The sequence below is a fragment of the Gopherus flavomarginatus genome, chromosome 2 (genome assembly GCF_025201925.1).
Source record: "Gopherus flavomarginatus isolate rGopFla2 chromosome 2, rGopFla2.mat.asm, whole genome shotgun sequence".
NCBI lineage: Eukaryota > Metazoa > Chordata > Testudines > Testudinidae > Gopherus > Gopherus flavomarginatus.
The window spans coordinates 91,787,557-91,803,750 of NC_066618.1; positions in this window are offsets into that span (position 1 = coordinate 91,787,557).

Consider the following 16,194-nt stretch of genomic DNA (forward strand, 5'->3'; position numbering starts at 1 on the left):
AATTCCTACTTCTTTCATCCCAGGAAACCTAGCCCAAAGGTTGGGTTGAGCCACTAGTGACGATAAAGAAGTTGAAGTCAAATCTTCGTTCATTCAACATCTGTGTTCAAATTCTGTTTTGTCCTGAGCACATGGCAGCCCCATTGCTGGTAGTGCCTCACTCCACTCAACTGTTGGTGTTTTATAGGACAGGGATCTGTAAAAGTTACGTAGAGGTTGAGTAGAATCTAGAAGTCGCTGTTGTAGATCTTTAAGAATCAAGTCTGTACTGTTTCAGTTGTCTTAACAAACACTTCTTGTCCTCTTCACTTAAGGATTCAATATAAATGACTTCAGTAATCAACTTCTGGACTGAAGTCTTTGCTTCTTCCGGTACTTTTTCAATGGATAGCTCTCTGATCCAAATGTAACTTCTATTGCTCAACAAAGATCTACTACTGTTGTAGCAAATGCCTGGATGGCATTGTTTAATGACCCAAGTGGTCTCAACAGTAGATTTACAAGAGAGATAATGACACTAGTCTTCTCTGAACATAGTAGCAAAAGTAATCCACCAGCCTCACTACTTAGATCCATCCCATCTTGGTAGATACTTTCCAAAGCCAGTAATAACAGCTGGAGTAACTTTAAGACAACAGCCAAGGATTGCTCATGAGAAACCCAGAGGGTTTTCCCAAGTTGGACTAATTTAAACTTCAATCCCAGTGTATCTTCTATATTTTCCAAGATATTCAGTCTTTTTGGACTCTTGCTGAAAAAATAATATAATGAAGACATTAAATTTATAGCTTTTAAAATGTCTTTTTGAAGAGTCTGTAGCTCATATAGTGCTAGTTGGAGCAGATAGCCTCTGCAGTGTGTAGGAGAGATTAGGGTTACACTTTTCTCATAAGCAAAGCTTGTACTCCATGTCTTCTAGAGAAGTTTGTAGCTCCATCAAGTGCACAAGCAGCCATCTGTCTGGGGTCCAATTGACAAGCATTTAACTCTTCTATGATGTAGGTTGTCACAGATGCAGCCAATGTGTCTTCTATAACTTGAACATCTAGAAATGCATCTACAGACCTACCACTGACATAAGATAACATACACAGTGACTTGATGCCCATTTGTATCATTTCATTCATCAGCCATGTATGCAAATGTTTTGAATGTGGCGAGAGAGTTCTTCACTTTTTCAACCGTTGAGTCTTTCACTGTTGCACCATATGCTTCTAGCCAGTCAGCTGAGTTTCTTGAAGAAAGATAATGAGCATTTGTCTTGTTCAGAACCAGTGTTCAACTTCATGATGAACAAGTGACAATGAACTCAACATTGACCTCCAGTTTCTAGTGTGTGGTATCTCTTGCTTAAGTAGAAAGTATGATGCCATAGCCATATGTGTGCGTGTGAACTGTGGTGTGTCTCCAGCATTCTTAACAGCCTCATTAACACTCACCAGTATTGTCTTGGTCAGCAGAGACTCAGAGTTCAGCGGTGCTTTCACATGAGTTCACCTCCCAGGTGGGGGCAAGAAGGCACCTTGCTCGTTCCTTCACCTGCTCACTATTTGCTCTGGCCACTATTGTTCATTGTGCCACTGTTAACTCCATCAATCTGTTGCCAATGGCCCTGCACTGTCACCTTCTGCTGTCACTTGCCACGGTGACCTCTGCAAGTTGGTCTCTTGAGGTTCCACCAGCGCTCAGTGATTTCATCTCTCAGTGGGTGAACCTCACTGCTAGTGCAAACTGAGCTGTCTCTTCCACAGAAACACTGTCCCACAGCAGTTCTAAGTGCTAAGACCTGTTTACACTGGTCTACAATTTTTGAGAAGTCATCTGCTTCAGAGATAAAATGTGCTATTTATTATGTATTTTGATGTGCTGAATTCAAATATGACAATTAAAACAACTGGCTACTGTTTCTAAGATATTTAAGTTTTTACATTTTATGTCTATGTATATTGTGTAGATAGTAGAGTTTTAATCATAAATTGTAAACCTAGGTCTTTTCATGTGTTTATGGTTGCTTTACATGATAATATTTCACCTGTCCTGTCTATGTAACACTTTAAAAATCAGCAAAAGGGTTATATAAATAAAATTTATTAGGAAACAAAAGGCAAAAAACTATGATGTACATAGTTTAGTCCTATTCAGTGTCTACTCAGCGCTTCTTGGCTTGTCTCTTGTATTCATTAAATGGAGCATCTCTTGTCACTGTCCAGCAATAGTCTGCAAGCACTGATGGGCTCCATTTGCCCTGATAGCCTACCAGGAGATTCCACTGCCGTAGTCTGGAGCCCAACAGCTCTGCCTTACTCTTGGGTAGTTCCAAATCCCTGACAAGGTCATTCAGTTCACCTTGTGTTATGAGGTGTGGTTCAAAGGAGGAGGATGGGAGAAAATGTAAGTCCTGTGACATTGATGGTTCAGGACCAGAAGTTTCATCCTCTTCCTCTTCCTCGTCTGACTCAAGTGAGAATGATTGTGGTGCATCAGGAACCGGCAGTCCTTCTCCGTGGGGTACTGGGCGTATAGCTGATGGAATGTTTGGATAATGCACAGTCCACTTTTTCTTCTTTGACACACCTTTCCCAACTGGAGGCACCATGCAGAAGTAACAATTGTTGGTATGATCTGTTGGCTCTCTCCAAATAATTGGCACTGCAAAAGGCATAGATTTCCTTTTCCTGTTCAACCACTGGCGAAGATTTGTTGCACAAGTGTTGCAGCATATGTGTGGGGCCCACCTCTTGTCCTGATCTCCAATTTTGGAGCCAAAATAAAGGTGATAGGCTTTCTTAACCATAGTGGTTATACTGCGCTTTTGTGAAGCAAAAGTCACTTCACCACAAACATAGCAGAAGTTATCTGCACTGTTCACACAAGTACGAGGCATCTCTGCTCACTTTGGCTAAACAGAAATGTGTCCCTTTGCAAAATCAAACACTGACAAATAAGAGACCACGACACTGTATGATTTCTAGAGCTGATATAGGGCAATTTGTTCAGCAGAGTGATGTAAACTTCATTATGATTGCATCATCCATGACTTCTAGGAATAACATGATGCAATTCATATCATGTATGACGCAATACCAGCTTCAGATTGCATCATTCATTGTTTTGCCTAAAATGGAAGTACTGTCCAAACCCAGTCATAGATTTATTCATAGATCCAGTCAAAGATGTATTTTAGTCATTTCTGGTTTAAACTGAGATCCCTTCCCTTTATAACTCACTTATCCTCCTCCATTCCCAAGTCAAGGGTCGTATATACTGACCCAATAGCATATCTTGAAAACTAGAGTCAATCAACAATTTTAAGCATCATTTTCGTTCTCAGTGACCCCAAATTAGTAAAGTTGGACTACATTTATTTCCGAAGCATTTTGGCTGTAGAGCAGTGTTATTAGTGATTTCAGCTGTAGTGGTCACTTAACAAAACAAAAGACTGTCTATGGAGCCTAATCAGTTCTGTTTTTAAACAGCGGAGAGGGGCAGGTCAAATAGTACTTGTGGTTCAAGCAGACTAAGAAGCAAAACACCTGTCCCCATCCTCTCTCTTGATACCCTCAATCAGCACAGTCTAAGTACAGTTCTACTGCCCTTTACTCATACAATAAGAATAACATTTAATCCCACCCATGCATTCAAGTGATTTGTAACCCAACCCCAGCCAAAATCTATCACTTGGGCAACACAGCTGTGTTTGCTGGATACCTAGGTAGATTAGGTGTGAATGTAAATAGATTCTGGTCCTGAAGCCTTTCCGACCAGCTCATCACTAGCTGTCAGGGAGAGCTCATTTAGACTTTGCTTACAAATCATAATTTGAAATTATTAGGTTGGCCAACATCACCGAAATGAATGCACTGACGTTGTCATAAAAAACAGCTGTATAAGTAAGCTAGTCTATGTTCATACTTTTCAAATCTATTATACTTTTTCAGATACATGTATTTTATCATACATGTTATATGCTTTTAAGGTATTTCTATTTCAATTCAAATTTCCAAACAATCACTAAATTGGCAACACTGCATGTAAGAAGTTCACAAAACTGGGAGGGGTATTGGGGAAATTCGGGGAGGTGAGGGAATGTAGGGAAATCCCTGATGCAATTTCCAGTGCTTGGCCTCATGCAGGTGAGATATTGAATTGTAGCCTCCTTGCTGGATAATGGCTGACAGTTGTTTGATACCTGCCTGGGCACTGGTTACTTTCCTAGCTGTTGTCTGTTGGGAGCTAATATCTGGCTGATTTCCCCAACTTACAGTATGTTTTAGTGACAACCATACAACACAATTCTCATAACATCATATGCATTAATGATATACATATTTAGATAGAACAGTAACTTTCACCTAATCATAACCTTTCCCCCTGATACCTTACATGGCATGCTTTAAATGCAAGATCACAATTATATATACATGAGGAATATGGGGGCTATAGGGTGCTCCCCTAAGGCATAGAATGTCAGTTTCATTTAAATAGAGAGGATCTATATGCAGGTTTTCTGTCATACTTGTAAGAGATACAGTGAGGGTGTGGAAAAATTTCAAGTGCAGTGTCTTTTTTAGATTCTTATGCCTATTAGCCTGTGTTTGGTAAAGTGATTAATCATAGAACCATAGGGTTAGAAAGAACCACAAGGATCATCTAGTCTAAATCCCAGCAGGATTTGTTGTGGCTGAACCATCCAAGAGATCTCTATCCAACCTCCTTGTGAAAACCTACAGAGAAGGAGCTTCCACAACCTCCCAAGGCAGTCTTTTCCATTGTCCTACTGTTCTTACAGTATATACTGTGGTGGGAAGATGGATACAAAACAAATGTTTTGGGGCCTCCGCTGGCAGTCTTGATGGAAGAATTCAGTTCTATGTTTCTTGATCAGGAGCTTAAAATAAAAGTCCTGAGCTTTGTGGAAACTTTTTGTTTGTTTTTATTATAACCCACCTAAAAGTGGGTCTGGAAATGCTGATAGCCTGCATCTGTGTGTACAGTTACCACAAGTGTTACTATCATGCAGTGCCACTGCTAATGTTGATATGCCTGTTTGTTTATGTAGAGTATAATAATCCTATCTTTAGAAGCATGTTTAAAATACTGTAAAATTGAGTCTTGCAGAGACACTGTTGCAAACTGGATTCTTCAGAGCAGCACACAGAAAGCCATTTGCTTGGCATAGCAACAAGCTGTATTGGTCCTACAAAAACCAGGTATAATCTATTTTCTTGACTGCTAGCAGCTGGTGCCTTATCTAGTAACTATTTACATACAGACAGACATCTCTCTTATAAACCACTCTTGTAACACTCTTCCTGTAACAAAAGTTAATCGAGATTCAGTTAACTAGTCTCTTAAATGACCAGACAAATATCTACTGTTCTTCCACATTGTGACTTTATTTTGTACCCCTCCTTTCTCTTGCCGTTTGCCCTCAGGACATTATCTGTTTGGTTAGATTTTTCTGGCATCACCATTGCCAACTCCTGAAGGTGACTAGTGTGCGAGCTCCTTTCAGTCATTGCCATTTTCCATTGTATCTGAAGTAGGAGGATGACTCACTGGGGCTTGAGCATTTAGACTGCATGCTTGTATTTTCTTTTCTTTTGTGACCTTCAGCACAACGTTTTTTGGGAAATGACTGACTGCAGCAGTAGAGCTGTTCTTGTACATGTGCCATGTATGAGCTTGCTGCTATTCTTTGAATACATGTCCCTGCCCTTCGCCATCTCTTGTCTCTGTTCATGTGCTGGCTGTTGATTTTTGTCCCCCTCTCTGCCAGACATAGGATATACAGTATACTTCCCAGTGGATGTCGTATTTCCTATGGGCAGAGGAAGCTCATCCTACACATCTGAGGCCACAGCAGATTGAATGCTGGGTAAACCCATACAATCTTGGCTAATACTGGGGATTGAATGGGCAACATCCAGAGCTAATAGCATGAATCTCTATAGTGTGAGCTAGAGCCAGGCACTCAAGCTGAGACGTGTAATAGACCTATATCTTTTGTAGAGCAGGTAGAGGGGGACAGAATAACATACCAACAAGATGTGAAACATCTTTGTTTGTTTTATAGGTTTGCCAATGTAACTCAGGCAGCTTGTTTAAAATGGGATCATTATTCAAGATCAGATCTATGGGTGAAATCCTGGCCCCATTCACTTCAATGGGGCCAGGATTTCACTCATGATCTATATCAGTTAGAGCTGGTCAAACAAGGGGAACTTTTTGCCAAAACAAAAATGAGGGGAGGGGAATACATAAGCTATTATTTTTTGAAAACTTCCACGCTTTACCAAAACAAACAAAGGAACCTCCCACCCCAATCTTTCCATCCTTTATTCCCCACCACCACCCTGTCTTCTGGAAGTTAAATGAGAAGAAGAAACAAAACTCTGCTTTGTTTTTTCATTGAAAATCCAGAAAGTTTTAACCAACATGTAACTTTTGGTGGAAGTTTGTTTGTCCAGTTATAGGCCACTTTGATCAGCTCTGGTAACACTAGCTGAACCATAGTGACCTGAACAATTCCTTGCCCATTATGGCTTCTGTCCACTGTGGAAAGGTGTAACAAACAGCCACAGAGAGGTCAAATAACACCAAGGTGCCGAAGTGTACTAGAGGCAGAGGGAGGCTAGGAATAATGCAGGGATGATGATTAGTGCTTTCCATCTGAATGCGTACTGCTTTCCAAAAGTGGGTGACCATTATCCTCATTTTGAAGTTGGGGGATGGGGGGAAACTGAGGCATACAGACATTAGTGACTTGTCCAGTCAGCCAGAAGCAGTCTGTGCATGGAGTTGGGGATGGCACTAGTTTTGCCTGTGGCTCTTCAGACTCTTCCTGCTAGCAGGGCCGCACTATCTTCCCCACTCCTGTGGCTACAATTTCTTCTTCCAAAAGGGACAGTAATTATCAGTTAAATGAGGAGAACATGGTGGCAGCTCTGAGTTGAGACCTATGCAGTTTCCCAAACCTTTCCCCTTTGTGCACCCTTCAGGAGAAGATAATTTAGAACTTAAGTCTCTGCATTTTAAAGTTTCTAATGAAGGCAAGATGTTGAGAAGTGGTGTGAGCTGCAGGAATTGGGAACTATCTCTTTGAATGGTTTGTGAGCCTGCTAGTGCCCCTCACTGTGTTCTATGTTTTAGACCCTGCCAGAAATCAGCCAGAAATCAGCCATAGCAGCATAGGGTATATAGATAAGTCTTGCATGTTTGTGTATCATCAGTATCCTCATTATCTGGAACCCACCTATGTCCCTATGATTTCTCTTCCAGTTATGTAAAGAGAAAAAGACAATGTGGTTACTCTTCTTTTTTTTTTTTTCAGTGCCTGTTTGAGAACTGGGTAGAACTTTTACAACCAAACCATAACCTTAGGAAGTATGCATGCTTAGAAAGTATGCATGCTTTCAGATTTCAGTATGAACTCTAAACCCAACAAAAACTTGCTCAAGTAAGGTTTCTGTTTTGTGAAACATAGGACAAAACTGAGCTAAGTTATGATGGACTCAGGGTTGAGTTTCTATTGAATATCTTATTTCCTCCCTTTGTGTCAGGGAGGGATTTGTGTTTTCAGGTGCAAACTATAATGTAATGGATTTTGCCCTTGTCATAAACAGATAGCTAAGGGTTAATGTCTCTTTCACCTGAAGCACCTGACCAGAGGACCAATCAGGAAACCGGATTTTTTCAACTCTGGGTGGAGGGAAGTTTGTGTCTGAGTCTTTTGTCTGTCTGCCTGCTTTCTCTGAGCTTTGGAGAAGTAGTTTCTACTTTCTAGTCTTCTGTTTCTAAGTGTAAGAACAAAAAAATCAGATAGTAAGTTCTATGGTTTCTTTTCTTTGGTATTTGCATGAATATAAGTGCTGGAGTGCTTTGATTTGTATTCTTTTTAAATAAGGCTGTTTATTCAATATTCTTTTAAGCAATCGACCCTGTATTTTATCACCTTAATACAGAGAGACCATTTGTATGTATTTTTCCTTTCTTTTTTATATAAAGCTTTCTTTTAAGACCTGTTGAAGTTTTCTTTACTGGGAAATTTCAGGGAAATTGAGTCTGTACTCACCAGGGAATTGGTGGGAGGAAGAAATCAGGGGAGATCTGTGTGTTGGATTTGCTAGCCTGATTTTGCATTCCCTCTGGGGGAATAGGAAAGTGCTTTTGGTTTCCAGGACTGGGAACGGAGAGGGGGAGTCACTCTGTTTGGATTCACAGAGCTTGTGTCTGTGTATCTCTCCAGGAGCACCTGGAGGGGGGAAGGGAAAAAGGATTGTTTCCCTTGGTTGTGAGACTCAAGGGATTTGGGTCTTGGGGTCCACAGGGAAGGTTTTTCAGGGGGACCAGAGTGCCCCAAAACACTCTAATTTTTTGGGTGGTGGCAGCAAGTACCAGGTCCAAGCTGGTAACTAAGCTTGGAGGTTTTCATGCTAACCCCCATATTTTGGACGCTAAGGTCCAAATCTGGGACTAAGGTTATTACAGCCCTCCTTATTAGCTGGGTTGTAGATGAGTGTGTTTTTCAGAGCTGGGGACTGGGGCATAGGAAGTGAAGCAAAAGTGTCCTTGGACGTGGTGCTCCCTATAGCCAGTTCTAGGGGAACAGACACTTCTGTGTAAGGGTTCAGAGTGCATTACAGGACATTTAAGACTGTGTGGTGTCTCACCCCCCTCATTCAGATACCCTGATGCTACCATTAAACTCTGCAGGTTTTAGAGGCATTTTTGATGTTAGAACCCAGAACTCATAGGCTGTGAATGTACCCGAAACCCAAAGATGCCCTGAAATCCCTGTGACCCAGTACTGTCGTATTTTCCTTCTGCTCTTTTCCATCAGCTCACTGCAAACTCTTCTCCTGCCAACCAAAACAATTACTTCAAATAAACAGGGTACATGCCATGTATTTGAAATCAAGCCTCAAGTCTCTGGCCCACTTACAGATACACTCACTAGACTAGTTTTCCTCTCTTGCACTGGGGCGGTGTGTGTGTGTGTGGGAGCAATTAGTTATGGTTTGCAGAGAAGTAACGTATCCATCCGTCTTTTTTTTCCTCTCTTCCCTTTATCAGCTAGCAGTGGAGAGAAGTGTGGGTATGATGCCCACTTGCATCAGCTCAGTTTGAGCACTAACTGTTCTTTCACTTTTAATCAAAACCTCAACAACATGTTCTTGTCAATACAATGCCCACTCTTCTGAACCTGATAACGCTAGCATTTGAATCACAGGACAGATTTTACACCTGCTTGCCATTTATTTTTATTTGGCTGCCCTTTTGTAGCTGACAGGAGGAGACTGTGTAGGCAGTGACTTATAACACAAAACTTGGACAAAATTTCCCCTAAATCTATTTAATTCATAACCTTAGCATCTTTATTATTACTGAACCCTTGAGAAATGTCTGGTCATCAAATGTCTTTGCACTATGTGCAAAGGTTAGACTAAGTTGGCAAATGTGGTTTATAACACCACACATGAACACAGAAAAAGTAGAAGCTTTGTTTTGATTTGTTAAATGTATAACTCAAACAATAATGGGCAAATTTTAAAAACCAGGATTTGGTTCAGATTAGCCCCCAGAAGTTTGGATACTTGTCTGAACATCTTGAGTTTTTCTTCTTCGAGTGATTGCTCATGTGTATTCCACAATAGGCGTGTGTACTCACCACGTGCACCGGTGTTGGAAGTTTTTCCCCTAGCAGTACCTGTAGGGGAGCACCCCAGCAACTCCTGGAGTGGTGCCTCTCCCCACCCTCAGTTCCTTCTTGCCACCAGTGAAGGTGCTTCGGAACTGCTCTGGTCCAGCTTTCTGCAGCTTTTCCCCAGAACTCTTTTTCGTACAGTGTATGGTACCTGTAGTTTGATTAGTTTAGTTAGTGCACCCGGGCCGGTCATGCCCTGCACCCCAGGTTTTAAGTCATGCGACACTTGTAGGCGACCGGTGCCAGGGAGTGATCTGCACACAGACTGTTTACGCTGTTTGGGTGAAACCCATCTCAGTGGTCACTGCAAGATTGGCAAGTCATTCAAGCCTCAGACAGAGAGAGAGAGAGAGAGAGAGAGACATTAGGCTCTAGGCCACCCTGATGGAGCAGCGCACTGGAGTCAGGGTCAATACAGACTCCGAGTCGGCAGTGGGTATCTCCCCCCTAGCGCCATCTACCAGTCGACACTGCTCATTGTCCGTGAGGCATGCCAAAAAAGCTAAGAAGAAGCCTTCTCTGCCGCGGCACCAGAGCGAGACTGAGGGAGAGGCTAGACCCATGTTGGACAGTTCTCTGTCCCCATTAGCCTCTAGGCCTCCAACTCAAGTCGAGTGGAGTAGCCCGGCCCATTTGGAGCAGGCTTCCTCAGATGTCTGGATGTCTTCCACACTGGAGGCCTTGCAAGTGGCCCGGGTTGTTATGTCCATGCCAGTACCAGGAGCACCGCCAGTGCTGGCCCACAGTCCAGAGGCAAGCTGGTGCTGGGATCTCCACAGTCACTCCCATCTTAGTACTGGTCATGGTTGAGAAAATGTTCTCGACACCATTCGCTGCTCAGCGACAGTCCCATGCAGATTGCCATCAACCCCCCTCACAACCAGGTTCTCTGGCTGGGTCTCAAAGGACAGACTCCAGGCACTGCTCCGCCTTGAGGAACGGACACCAACAGGACTGAGGGAGACGCCGCTGAAGGCCCTCGTCTCAGAGTGGCTATTGTAGCCAGTCACAACACAAATGCCGATGCCATTCCCATTCGTCTCGCTCCAGGACCCCACCATGGCACCACTTCCACAGCCCTGGGCATTGATCACTGGTGCCTTGCCATCGTGGATCTGCCCGCCAAAGTCAATCATGGAGCAGCTGCTACCAGCAGTGCCATTCCTCCATGTTGGAATCACTATCTCGTGGTCGGCACCACTCCCTACGCTGCTGCTCCTCCAGGTCCAGGGACAGCGGCAGGTCATACGTCAGCCTGGCCTCCATTCATAGTTGTCCATCGATAGGTCAGGCTGAACAGCCTGCTCCGCCGGTGCCACAGCAGGTGAAGTGGCACATGGTCCCGTGTCTGGCACAGTGGTACTAGTGGGCACCGTGGCCCCAACACAGCTCCTGGTGGGGGCTCACTCGGTGGCTGGAGCCTCAGAATGGCTGTCGGCCTCCCTTTCCTGGCCTCCGAGGAAGGAGTTGGTGGGATGTGCATCTTCGACGCCATGCCCAAAGAATGACCAGGTGGTGGATCCTCCGGTTCCGGTGGACATACAAAGTACCGTGTCCGCCTCCTCACCCTCTCTTGAGGAGACAATGATGGTCCCTCCTCCCTCTGTCCCGCAGGAGGACTCTAAAGCCCACCAGGAACTATTGAAAAGGGTGGGTCAAATCTCAGCCTTAAGGTGGAGGAGCCCTTGGACTCCCTTTTTAACATCCTGTCTGCATCGGAACTAGGTAGGGTGGCCTTGCCACTCCATGAAGAGGTGCCATGAAAAGGTGGTGAAAATTTCAAATGCCTTGTGGCAAACCCCAGCCTCATTTGCCCCTGCCATCTCTAAGAGCAGAATGCAAGTATTTTGTGCCCATCAAGGGGCATGAATACCTATACACCCATCTTGCTCTAACTCCCTGGTGGTTGAGTCAGTCAACCACAGGAAGCGGCAGGGCCAACCAGCCTCTACTCTGAAAAATAAAGATTTAAGGAGGCTGATTCATTTAGCAGAAAAATGTATTCATCTTTAAGCTTCCATTTTTGGGTGGTGAACCATCAGGCTCTCCTGGGCTGATATGAGTTCAATCTATGGGGCTCTCTGCCCAAGTCTGAGGACTCCCTCCAGGAGTGCGACAGGAATGAATTCAAAGCTCTGGTGGAGGAGGGTACAGTGACTGCCAGGGCAACCCTGCAGGCAGCTTTGGATGTGGCGGCCATGGCTCGGCAGTCCATGGCCTCCATGGTGTCCATGAGAAGAGCATAGTAGCTCCTGCTGTCTGGGCTGTCCAGTGAGCCACAGACAGGGCCGGCCTTACCCATGCACAAAGTGAGCAGTTGCGTAGTGCTCCAGCCCCTGCCCCGCCTCTTCCCCAGGTCCCCTGCCCTGCCTCTTCCCCACCCTGCTCAGCACCAGCCCTGCCCCCACTCCACCCCTTCCCCAAAGCCCCTGCCCCTGCTCTGCCCTAGCCCCGCCTCTTCCCACAGCTGAGGACTGCAGCAAGGCCAGGCCTGCACTCACCGGCGGTGGAAAGTGCAGGGACCCGGCCATAGCTGCGCTGCCAGTGAGTGCTTGGGCGGGGGGTTCCCACCAGCTCCTCCCTTGCAGAGGCCTGGGGGTCCCAGAATAGTAGGGACAGCGCTGGGCACAGACCTCCTTGTGGGACATCCCGTTTGATGGCAAGGCTTTGTTTGCAGGACAGATGGACATAAAACTGCATGGCCTAAAAGACTCACTCCTGCACTATACTTTAGACTCTTGGTCTCTATGTTCTGGCTCTGGCTAGACCTCAGTTTAAGCTGCAGCAGGCTCCTGCCCAGGCCACCTACTCTAAATACTAGCCCCGTTATAAAAAGTCATGGGACTATAAGAAATGCTCATAGAAGCAGTCTTGGTCTGCCCCCCAGTCTTGGTCCTCCAAGGGAAAACATTCAGGGAAACAGCAGTTCTGATTGTACCCCCGGGAGCAACCTACTAGTTCACATCAGGGATCCACCCTCAATAAAGCTTCCCTTCTCCAACTGGTTGTGTGCTTTTTCTTCCGAAGTGATCACAGCTGATCTTGGACTGATGGGTCCTCAACATCATCTCCTGAGGCTACACCCTCCAGTTTACCTCTACCTCGCCCAACCACCCTCCACTCCCGCCCCTCCTGGGGGGCCCCTCTCACAAGACCCTGCTTGAGCAGGAGGTGGGGTGGATCGTGAATCTAGGAGTGGTGGAAGTGGTGCCAGTGGAGTTCAAACACGAGGGGCACTACTCCCGCTATTTCCTTATCCTGAAGGCTAAAGAGGGGTTCAGGCTTCTGGACCCACATGGCTCCTGGACCCATGAGGCCTGAACCAGTACATGGTAAAGCTCAAGTTCCGCATGGTCTCCCTAGCTTCCATCATTCCCTCCCTGGATCCCAGGGACTCATACGCTGTCCTCGATCTGCAGGATATGAACTTCCATATCTATATATACAAGGTGCACAGACACTTCCCCCATTTCACAGTTGGACAGGAACAGTACCAATTTATAGTCCTCCCATTTGGCCTGTCCACTGCACCCAGGGTTTTTACAAAGTGTGTGTATGTGGTGGTGGCCTACCTCAGGAGCCATGGGGTCCAAATTATCTTGTTGGTCAAGGGCAGCTCCTAGTTGCAGGTGCGGGATCACGTGGTGCTCCTTCTGTCCACATGCACCATTCTGGGCCTGTTGGTAAACAATACCAAGTCCACACTAGTCGCTGTTCAACGCATAGCGTTTATCAGGGCAGTCCTGGATGCCACGTTGGCCAGATCCTCCCTCCCACCAGACAGGTTTGAGACCCTAAAAGGGCTCATCAACACAGTCACGAGGTTTCCAGTGACAACAGCCAGAGCGTGTCTCCAGCTCTTGGGTCACATGTCAACGTGCACATATGTGGTTTGATGAGGCCCTTCTAGCTCTGGTTGGCCTCAGTGTTCTTCCAGGCCAGAGACAGGATAGACAAGGTCCTCATTGTGCCCAAAGCAGTGATCTTCTCCCTTTGATGGTGGTTCTCCCCAGGAAACATGCTCTGCGAGGTCCCATTCAGAAGCAGGTCTCCATCAATGGAACTGGTGTCTGACACATTGGCCTTGGGGAGGGGAGCCCACTTGGGAGACATTCAGACCCAAGCACTGTGGTTTGCACAGGACCTGGCCCTCTACATAAATGTCAAGATGCTCAGGGCAGTGCAGCTGGCATGCATGGCCTTCTGCTTGCACCTGGAGGGCAAGGTGGTCAGGGTTCTCATAGACAACAGCCTCAATGTTTTACATCAACAGGCAAGGCAGGACCTGATCCTCTGCCCTCTGCCTGGAAGCCCTCAAGCTGTGGGACTTCTGTATAGCCCACAACATTTGCCTACATGCCTACCACCTACCGGGTACCCAGAACTTGAGGGTGGATCGCTTGAGCAGGAACTTCTCCTCTCAGCACGAGTGCTCTCTTTACCCAGATGTAGTGCATAGACTTTTCCAAGAGGTGGGGAACTTCCCAGGTGGACCTGTTCGTGACTCAACAGAACCATCACTGTCCCCATCTGCTCCAGAAGGGAGAGGAAGGGAGCTGGGACAGGGCGCTATCTCTGATGCCTTCTTCCTATCCTGGTCAGACCAGTTTCTCTATGCCTTTGCCTCATTCCCACTGATCGGCAAGGTCCTGGAAAAGATGGAGACAGACAGGGCCTGGGTTATCCTGATCGCCCCGGCATGATCCAGTTAGCATTGGTATGGGACCCTCATAAGCCTAGTGGTCACCCCGTTGTGGCCGTTATCATCCCAGCTGGACGTGCTCTCCCAGGACCAGGGCTGCCTCCTCCACCTCAATCTAGCAGCATTCCACCTCACAGCATGGTTGCTCAATGGTTAGGCCGGGAGAAAAGGATGTGCTTGGAAGGGGTCAGCGTGCCCTCTTGGAAAGCAGGCGACCCTCCATTCACCAAGCCTACTTGGCAAAGTGATCTCAGTTTTCCTGATGAGGGGCTGAACAGGGCATCTCCCCTAGGGCTGTCCTGATCCAGCTCATTTTGGACTACTTCTTTCATCTTAGAGCCCAGGGCCTGGCGTCCTCATCCAACAAGGCTCACTTCGTGGCCATATCGGCTTTCCACCCACCGGTGCAGGAACACACGGTATTCTCCCATGCCATGACTGGTCAATTCCTTAAGGGATTGGATCATCTCTTCCCATACGTTAGGCCCCTGGTCCTGCAGTGGGACCTGAACTTGGTGCTGGTCTGGTTGACAGGTCCCCCATTTGAGGAACTAGCTACGTGCTCCTGGTTGCACCTCTCATGGAAGGTGGCCTTCCTGGTACTGATCACATCAGCTAGGCAGGTCTCAGAACTGAGGGCCCTGACCTCCAAGCCCCCATACACAATGTTCCATAAGGATAAGGTCCAGCTCTACCCACACCCTTCATTCCTCCCTAAGGTGGCCTCTGCCTACCACATGAGTCAGGACATTTTCCTACCAGTTTTCTGCCTGAAACCTCATGCGTCCAGTGAGGAGCGCTGCCTCCACTTGCTGATTGTGAAATGGGATCTGGCTTTTTACCAGGAGCAGACTAAGCCATTCAGGAAGTTTTCGCAGCTGTTCATCGCCTGAGGGTATGGCTACACTTACAGTAGTACAGTGCTGGGAGTTACAGCTGTCTTCGTACAGCTGCGTAGGGAAAGCGCTGCAGTGTGGCCATACTGACAGCTACCAGCGCTGCAGTGTGGCCACATTTGCAGCGCTGTTGGGAGTGGTGCATTATGGGCAGCTATACCAGAGTTCAAGTGGCTGCAACGTGCTTTTCAAAACAGGGGGGTGGGGTGGAGTGTGACAGGGAGCGTGGGTGAAACAGAGAGAGTGGATTTTTGGAGCTGACACTGTTCTCAGCTCCCTGCCTTGCAAGTTCTAAGGACTGGAAAGATACACAGCACCAACCTTCAATCACTTTAAAAGTTTTGAGCCCTTCCCCCACCCCTCTCTTACTCACTAAATGCAAATTATGCACTCCTAAATAGCCTTCAGACCACATAAGCAGCTGCTCAACATGGACTCCCCACTCCCCCTCCGCCGTGTGGCTTCTCTCCTCAAGCAAACAGCTGTGAACATTCCAAAGCAATTCCCCTGCCTCCGCTCGTCGCTCGCTGGAGCAAAGAGCAGCTGTGTTTGTTTTTTAGATAAGTAGCTTTGGGGAGCTCGGGAGCTCAGAGTTCAGCCATTCTTACGGTTTGTTGTGGACAGGAATTCTGGGATACCTCCTAATACCCTGGAGGCCAATAACAGCGCTTTTGGTGGCCACACTTGACGAGCAGCGCTGCATCACCAGTGCTGCAATCGTTACACCCCAAGCAGACCAGGTGTACAGCCAGCGCTGCAGCCAGGGAGTTGCAGTGCTGGATGTGCCTTGCAGGTGTGGACAGTTACTAAGTTGCAGCGCTGTAAACCCACCACCAGCGCTGCAACTCTCCAGTGTAGCTAAGCCCTCAACCAAATGCATGAGGGGTTGA